Source organism: Macaca fascicularis, chromosome 5 (genome assembly GCF_037993035.2).
Source record: "Macaca fascicularis isolate 582-1 chromosome 5, T2T-MFA8v1.1".
NCBI classification, from domain to species: domain Eukaryota; kingdom Metazoa; phylum Chordata; class Mammalia; order Primates; family Cercopithecidae; genus Macaca; species Macaca fascicularis.
In genome coordinates, this window is record NC_088379.1 from 79,491,685 (window position 1) to 79,499,300 (window position 7,616).

The 7,616-nt window shown below is 41.6% G+C and overlaps 1 long non-coding RNA gene across 1 annotated transcript; it reads left to right on the forward strand.

Annotated features, from left to right (window-relative positions):
* Nucleotides 1-831: 831 nt before the first annotated feature.
* Nucleotides 832-2,636, forward strand: LOC135970798 (uncharacterized). Its single transcript, XR_010586646.1, has 3 exons — nucleotides 832-1,028; nucleotides 2,343-2,460; nucleotides 2,559-2,636. It is a non-coding gene; the product is annotated as an uncharacterized lncRNA (long non-coding RNA).
* The last annotated feature ends 4,980 nt before the right edge of the window (nucleotides 2,637-7,616 follow it).

Below are 7,616 nucleotides of genomic sequence, written 5' to 3' on the forward strand. Positions count from 1 at the left end.
CTGAACCAATCAAAGCCCCTTTATGGATGCTTTCTTTGTCTGAGCCCTGGGGAAATTCTCTGTTTCTGCTAATGAAATTGTATTGGTGTGTGAGGCTGCCAAGGGGCCATTATGCTATCCACATAAAATAACCTGAAGACGGAAAGAGATTGATACCTGATGACATCATTTGAGTCCCTGGATCCAGTTATGGCAGGAGCCAGTGTGAACCTGGACATTTTGGTTTTGTGAGCCCATTAATTCCCTCTTTTCCTTAACCTACTTTGTATTGGGTTTCCTTTACATGTATTCAAAACAAGTTCTCACTACTATCAATAACCTACAAGCACTTTTGTCAGGTCCTTGTTGTCACTTATCTTTTTTTTTTTTTTTTTTTTTTAGAGACGGTCTCTCTCTGTCGCCCAGGCTGGAGTGCAGTGGCTCGATCTCTGCTCACTGCAATCTCTGCCTCCTGGATTCAAGCAATTATCCTGCCTCAGCCTCCTGAGTAGCTGGAATTACAGGCGCCTGCCACCATGCCCAGCTATTTTTTTTTTTCTTTTTTTAGTAGAGACGGACTTTCACCATTTTCGTCAGGCTGGTCTCGGACTCCTGACCTCGTGATCCACCCGCCTCGGCCTCCCAAAGTGCTGGGATTCCAGGCGTGAGCCACCGCGCCTGGCCACTTATCATTTAAATAGGCTTCTCTGATGAGGGAAATTCCCACATTATGAATTCAGCCTCATCAGTGCAGAATTCAGAGCCCAAATTCCCAGTCGCTTCGGCAGCTAGGAGGCAGGCATGTGACCCAGGTTCTGGCAACCATTTGACTGTCTGCACACAGGGTCCCACATGTGCATGCAGCCTCCATCTTTGCGAATGCAGGTAGCAGCCGATGAGCTCAGCTTTCAGGAGCGGCCGGGGGCTACAAATACAAGTCCTTGGCTCAGAAGTAGCACTGGTGCTGGAGCAGTAGGAGCTACACTAGTCAATTCCTTTCATTTCCTGCTTGGCAGCGGCAGTAGCAATGAAGGTGGCTGCCTCATCAGGTCAGTTCTGCTATGTGATTTGGGGCGTTGCTCTGGAAAGTTTAGCCTTGAATCTATTTCTCCAACTCTCCCAACAATTCTGGGGAACAATTCCGGAGAGAACCATACTTTAATAAATCACATTCTAGTTAAATTAGGCAGCATGGTTTCTGTTGTTTGCAACCAAGAATGCCGGCTGATATGTCCAGTCATAAAACACAAGCTCTAGGAGAACAGAACATAATAAAGTGTTTGACACATAATAGATGATTAATAAATTATAGATAGAATACAACTATGATCATATAACTATTCTGCTCATAGTCTATGAAGGCAGAAAAACGGAAAAATTACTCACCATCCCATCACCAGAGATGATTATTAACCCTTTGGTGACTCTACTTCCAGGTTTTCTTTCTTTGTAAGTACAAACATAGATAGACATATAGATATATATAAAGAAATGGAATATTTTAAAGCAAAATGTGATTATAAGATACATATTCTTTATAATCTGCTCTTTTCCCCCCTCGTTTCTTACTTTTTAAAACCTCAGTACGTCATAGGCATTATTTCATGCACACAAAAATTTTTTCTTTTTGAGACAAGGTCTCACTTTGTCGCCCAATGGCTTAATCACAGCTCACTGCAGGCTCAGGTGATCCTCCCACCTCAGCCTCCCAAGTAACTGGGACAAAGGCACATGCTACCACATCTGTCTAATTTTTTGTAGAGACAGAGTTTTGCCATGTTGCCCAGGCCAGTCTTGAATTCCTGGGCTCAAGTGGTTCTCTGCCTCAGTCTCCCAAAGTACTGGGATTACAAATGTGAATCACTGCACCCCCACTTCATGTAGACAAATTTTACCTCCATCATCATTCTTACCAGCTATAGCTTCAGGTATTCCATTGCTTGTATAAACCATACCTTGCATTTTGAAATGTTTAAATTAGTCCCAGTACCTATGTATTATATATGCAATACCTTTTACATATGTGTTAAATTATTACATATGCAGTTATGCATACTGATTATATATAATTATGTAATAATCAATTCTCTTAGAAAACTATTCTTGACAATATATCTCTGCTCACTTGATTGGAACCTTCTCTCACTTTCTATTTCTCCCTAGGAATTTCCCCCATTCCTATACCTTTTACTCTAAATCCTTACAATCAAGGCAACAAAAATGTGGAGTATATCAAAATATCTACACTAAGTATTAAATGTTTGGGAAGATTATTTGTTTATTTCCCTGCTTATGCGCCCTCCTTATCCATCCCATCTCATCCCTAAGGCTTTTGTTTTATTGCTTGTTTGTTTGTGAGACAGGGTCTCACTCTGTAGCCCAGGCTAGAGTGCAGTGGTGCAATCATTGCTCAATGCAAGATCAAATTCCTGGGCTCAACTGATCCTGCCTCCTCAACCTCCCTAGTAAATGGGACTACAGGTATGTACCACCACGTTCATTTATTCATTTATTTTGCTAGATTTGTAAAAACCAAAATTGATTACATTTTAAGCCTCACTTTTCCATTATGTCTTCAGGGTCAAACAAGACGTTTTCTCAGGTGAGTTTTTTAAAAGCCATCTTACTTTTGTATGTAGTGGCATATTTTAGGTGTTTAAGTATAATAAACCATGCACTATGAGAAAACCCTGAATCAAAAAGAAAAAGATCTGGTGAAGAAGAAGAAATGTCATTCTACTCCTGAGAACTGAGTTTGATAAGTGAGACTTGCCCATTTCCCTATTCTGTGGCTAGCAGGACATCTTCTTGGATCTTGAAGATTTCCCTCAGGGCCAGGTGGAAAGAGACTGTGCCCCTGGTGATTAGCTAACATGTATTTCCAATTAGGGGCATCTTGTGGTTAATTGTCTCTTTTGTCCAAGGGGTAGCTTTCCTGACTCCTCTCCAGATATATATCATCCTCTCAAAGACGCCTCAGTATAAATAATAGAATAATTGTAAAAATGAACAAATGCACTCCTCTGCATTCAAGTGGTTACCATGGCAATGAGTGAATCACCAGTGTAGATTTCCTCTGAGCCAGCCATTCTCTGAAGGACCCAGTGCCGCCTCTCTTAACCAGAGGCTGCCTCTGCAGCTGAGCTTCTCAGGCCCTCTCTTCATGGAGCTAGAGGACACTCAAACCTATCAGAGAAGAGCTGCCCACCTTCTAAATCACAGATCTCTCAACGTCTTTCTCTGTAATCCCACTCAAATTGCACACCCAATAGGTTTCCTAATGGAGTCAGCAGAGAAATGATTCATATCAGCCCTAAGTGTTCATTAGAAATATTGGTACTAAATGAACTAAGATAATTTATCTGAAACATGCACTTAAAATTACTCTTTCTTTTCTATTTCCAGTTTCGTGAACAATTTTCCCTTTATGAAACCTTAGGAGCCTTTCCATTCAATTGCCATAATCCTTTGTATTAATATACTTCAGAGCCAGTTTCATTTTCTACTGTCTTTATTCTCTTAAATCTTTCTCTTTCTTCTCCTCTGCTTCCAGCTCCTCTTCTTCTTACTCTATAATGTTGATTACTAAGTGTTTGCCTCCCTGTCGGCCATTAATGGCCAGAATATATTAAAGAAATCATTGTTGTCAGGACTCAGGACTGAAATAGCCGTTAGAGGCAAAGTCCTGGAGGAAGACCAATGCCGAACACACTGCAGGCTTGTGTTGTATTTGATAACAACAGAGGTTCTCTGTGTGTAACTAGGCCCCAGAGTCTTCAAGTGAAATTGGACTTTGATCTTTGGCCAACTCAGAGTCCTCCTTATCCCATCCCGTCTCATCCCTAAGGCTTTTGTTCATTTGCTTGCTTGTTTGTGAGACATGGTCTCACTTTGTAGCCCAGGCTGTAGTGAAGTGGTGCAATCATTGCTCACTGAAAGGTCAAATTCCTGGGCTCAAATGATCCTCCCTCCTCAGCCTCCCTAGTAATTGGGACTACAGGTGTGCACCATGACGCCTAGCTAATTTTTTTTTTTATTTTTGTAGAGACCAGGTCTGGCTATGTTGCCCAAGATGGTCTCAAACTCCTGGCCTGAAGCAATCCTCCCAACTCAGCCTCCCAAAGTGCTTGGATTACAGGTGTGAGCCACCACACCTGGCCTCTAAAACTTCTAATATACATTTCCTCATGTCTGCAAGACCTTGACTGGTTCGAAAAAAGTGCTGAGTCCTTGTACTTTTCATCTGCCAGCACCAAGGGGAAGGAAAGATCTCCTTCCCTGAGCTCTTGAGGATTGAATCCCTTTGAATCTGATGCAGGCTGCAGACTGGGCACATGCACACACCATACACCCACACATATTTTCTCACACACACAAACACACACTAAATTTTTGGTGAGTTCATGGATCGCCAGTGAAAGTTGGGGTGATAATTGCAGAGCAAAATGCATTATTCAGGATGAAAGGGTACAACAGCAGATCCTAACATCTAGTTTTTTGTCCTCACATAATTCATCCATGAGTGCTGATTAAACACTTCTTTTATGCCTAGATACTCTATCTCTGGCTAGGTACTTTGAAATGAAAAACAAAAGAAAAAAATATAATCCTTGTTCTGTAGTATTCTATAAGTTAGCAAGAGAAATGAGGGGAGACAAATACATGAACGAGCAAATAGAAAACATAGGAGGATAAAGGAAAAAGATAAATCTTTCTTTCTCTTTTTCTCTGGCTCTCTCTCTCTCTCTCTCTCACACACACACACACACACACACACACACACACACACAGCAGAAAGGAAGACAAGGAAGGAAGAGAAGAGAACTTGTGGCTGGAATTAGTCACAGACACCTTCATAGAAGTAATTCTTGGATGAAAATCCAGATAACAGGTCACACTCCAACCACAAATGGAAAGGAAATTGGAAACTTCCAAAGTAGGCCCTCTGAGATTAATAGTGTGATCATATACCTTCTTCCTTATTAACTCCAGTGTTAATTTTTCCCACATCCACAACTGGGAAGGAGAAAGGATGTAGAGTTTAAAGAAAATAAGGAACTCTCTATTCACCTAAAAGTGGTGTGGTTCTGCATATTCTCTCAATGTTTTAGTTGTGGAAAATCAGCAGTGCCAAGAGGCTATTTCCTTGTCTATCTGCAGGGTTACTGAAGTCAGCGAACTGCTCTGTTATGGGAAGAGTTCATGAAAGTATTTCTTAGGCAGAGAGAAAAATAACAAAAGGGGTTTTTTCAACCTAAAATATTTATATGAACAGGAATACTGTGCTGTATCACTCAAATGTTATGCTAAACTGAGAATCCGAGCAACCTTCCTCAGGACTGTGCCTCGGCAAAGCAGCTGAGCTATGGAAGATCGAGTTTATATAAAAAGGCATAACCAGCACTTGACGATCCATATGTAATGGTCCCAAGAATGAGGGTCTTGCATATGAAGTATGTGCCACTGGCTTTCCAAAACAACAGGAGAGGATGTATACTTTAGATAGCATGTTCTGGTTTCTATCATTTTTTTTTTTTTAAGATTTTAATACAACTGTCAGAGCTGACCAATGATTTAAACAAATCTATCATGGCTGTAAAAAGAAATCATTGTGTTTTGGAGCCTCACATTAAGTTCGCATATCTAAAGTTCAAAAAATGACATTTAAGAAACATGAAATTTTCCTAGAAATAGAGGCAAGTGCACACCCAATCTAAAGTCCTCTGAGGCGACATTCTGCTCCCAAATTGTGTGGATCAGAGCACTATTAATAGCTACAAGAATAACCTAAAATATCACATGGAAGCAAAGCAGGAAAGGGAATGGTATCATTAGAACCTGAACATTTCTGTTTTTTAACCTGATGTTTAAATTGGTGACACTATTGTAAGCATGAAAAATTGAGGAAGAAGTCACTGCTCAGTATTGCATAAATGTGCCTATTTGAGTTTGCATTTAATTAGAATTATTTGTGATTATTTGCTAATTATTTGGATAAGAAAGTGAAAAATAGTGAGAAAGCCATTCTGATGGAAGGGGATGGGGGTTGCAAGAAAGTTTTCATCCCTACTGTTCTCCAGGCTCTCTCATGATGCTTGCTGCCACGTTAAGTAGGCCTTTGTGATGCTCTGTCTACTTAAGTCCTCTGCAGCAGCTGGTCATGTTACTGCTTTTTTGAAGTTACCTTGCAGAGCTTGTCTGCAACTGTCTTTTTTTCTTTTCTTTTTTTTTTTCTTTTTTTTTTTTGAGACAGTCTCACTCTGTTACCCAGGCTGGAGTGCAGTGGTGTGATCCTGGCTCACTGCAACCTCCTTCTCCCAGGTTCAAGTGATTCTTCTGCCTCAGCCTCCCGAGTAGCTTGGATTACAGGCGCCCACCACCACACCTGCCTAAATTTTGTACTTTTAGTAGAGACGGGGTTTCTCCGTGTTGTCCAGGCTGGTCTCAAACTCCTGACCTCAGGTGATCACCTGCTTCGGCCTCCCAAAGTGCTGGGATTACAGGCATGAGCCACTGCACCCGGTCGTGCTACTGTCTTAACTGCTCTTTATCTTCTCTCCATCTCTTGGCTCATCTTCTTACATCTGTGCCTCCCACCACAAATGTGGATTTTCACCTGTCTCTACTTTCGACCTTTTCCTCTCTTGTTCCACAATTTCACAGGTTGATCTGAACCATCTCATGATTTCAGCCATCTTATAAACCAACATGGTCAAAATTCTACTCCAGCCCAAAGTTCTGTCCTGAGTATCAGGCCCAAATTTCCATGTTCCACATGAGACATTTTCACTTAAATATCCCCTAGGCTGCTTACATTCAGCATATCTAGAATAAAAGTATTATCTTCATCCCCAGATTTGCTGTTCTGTATTATTTCCTTCCTAGTGTCGTGTCACCACCATCCATTTGTTCAACAAATATTTATGGGGCTCTTACTATGCGCCAGGCACTGTTCTAGGTGCTGGAGCTGCATCAACATACAAAACAAGTCCCCTGCCCTGATGGAGCTGGCATTCTAGTGGAACCACCCAAGTAACACAAGCCAGAGGCCTTGGAATCTGCCCCGCTCTCCCTCTCCACTCCAAGGCCCCAGTGAAGGTTATTTCTCTCTCTCTACCTCACGTCTTTCAATAGGCCCATGACTGTTTCCTGACTCCCATCTCTTCCTACTTCGATCCATCCTCCACCAGAGTGGTCTTTTCCGATTGCCAAGTGGCTTCTCATTGCCCATAGGATAAATTCGTAGTTAAGGCTTCTGCAGCCTGGCTTCCTTTTCCTCCTTGTGTACGCACTAGTCACTTAGCAACCTGTGTACTCGTCCCCAAACACATCAAGTCCTTCCCTACCTGTCTGTCTCCTTCAAACAGGGACAATGTCCCCACCATCATTTTCTTTCTTAGCACAGAAATGAATAATCACAGCAATAGTTACTGTGTATTAAGTGCTCACTGAATCGTCAGAGACTGTTAAGCCCCTTCAACATATATTATTTAAACCCATAACACAAGTCTGCGAGGTAGGTTCTACAATTATGAACTCCGTTTTACAGAAGAAGAATTGAAGCTCAAAGATTAACTGTCTCAAGTTACGCAGCTAAAAGGTATTCCAAAGCTCCTGCTCTCTGCACAAAGCTGAAC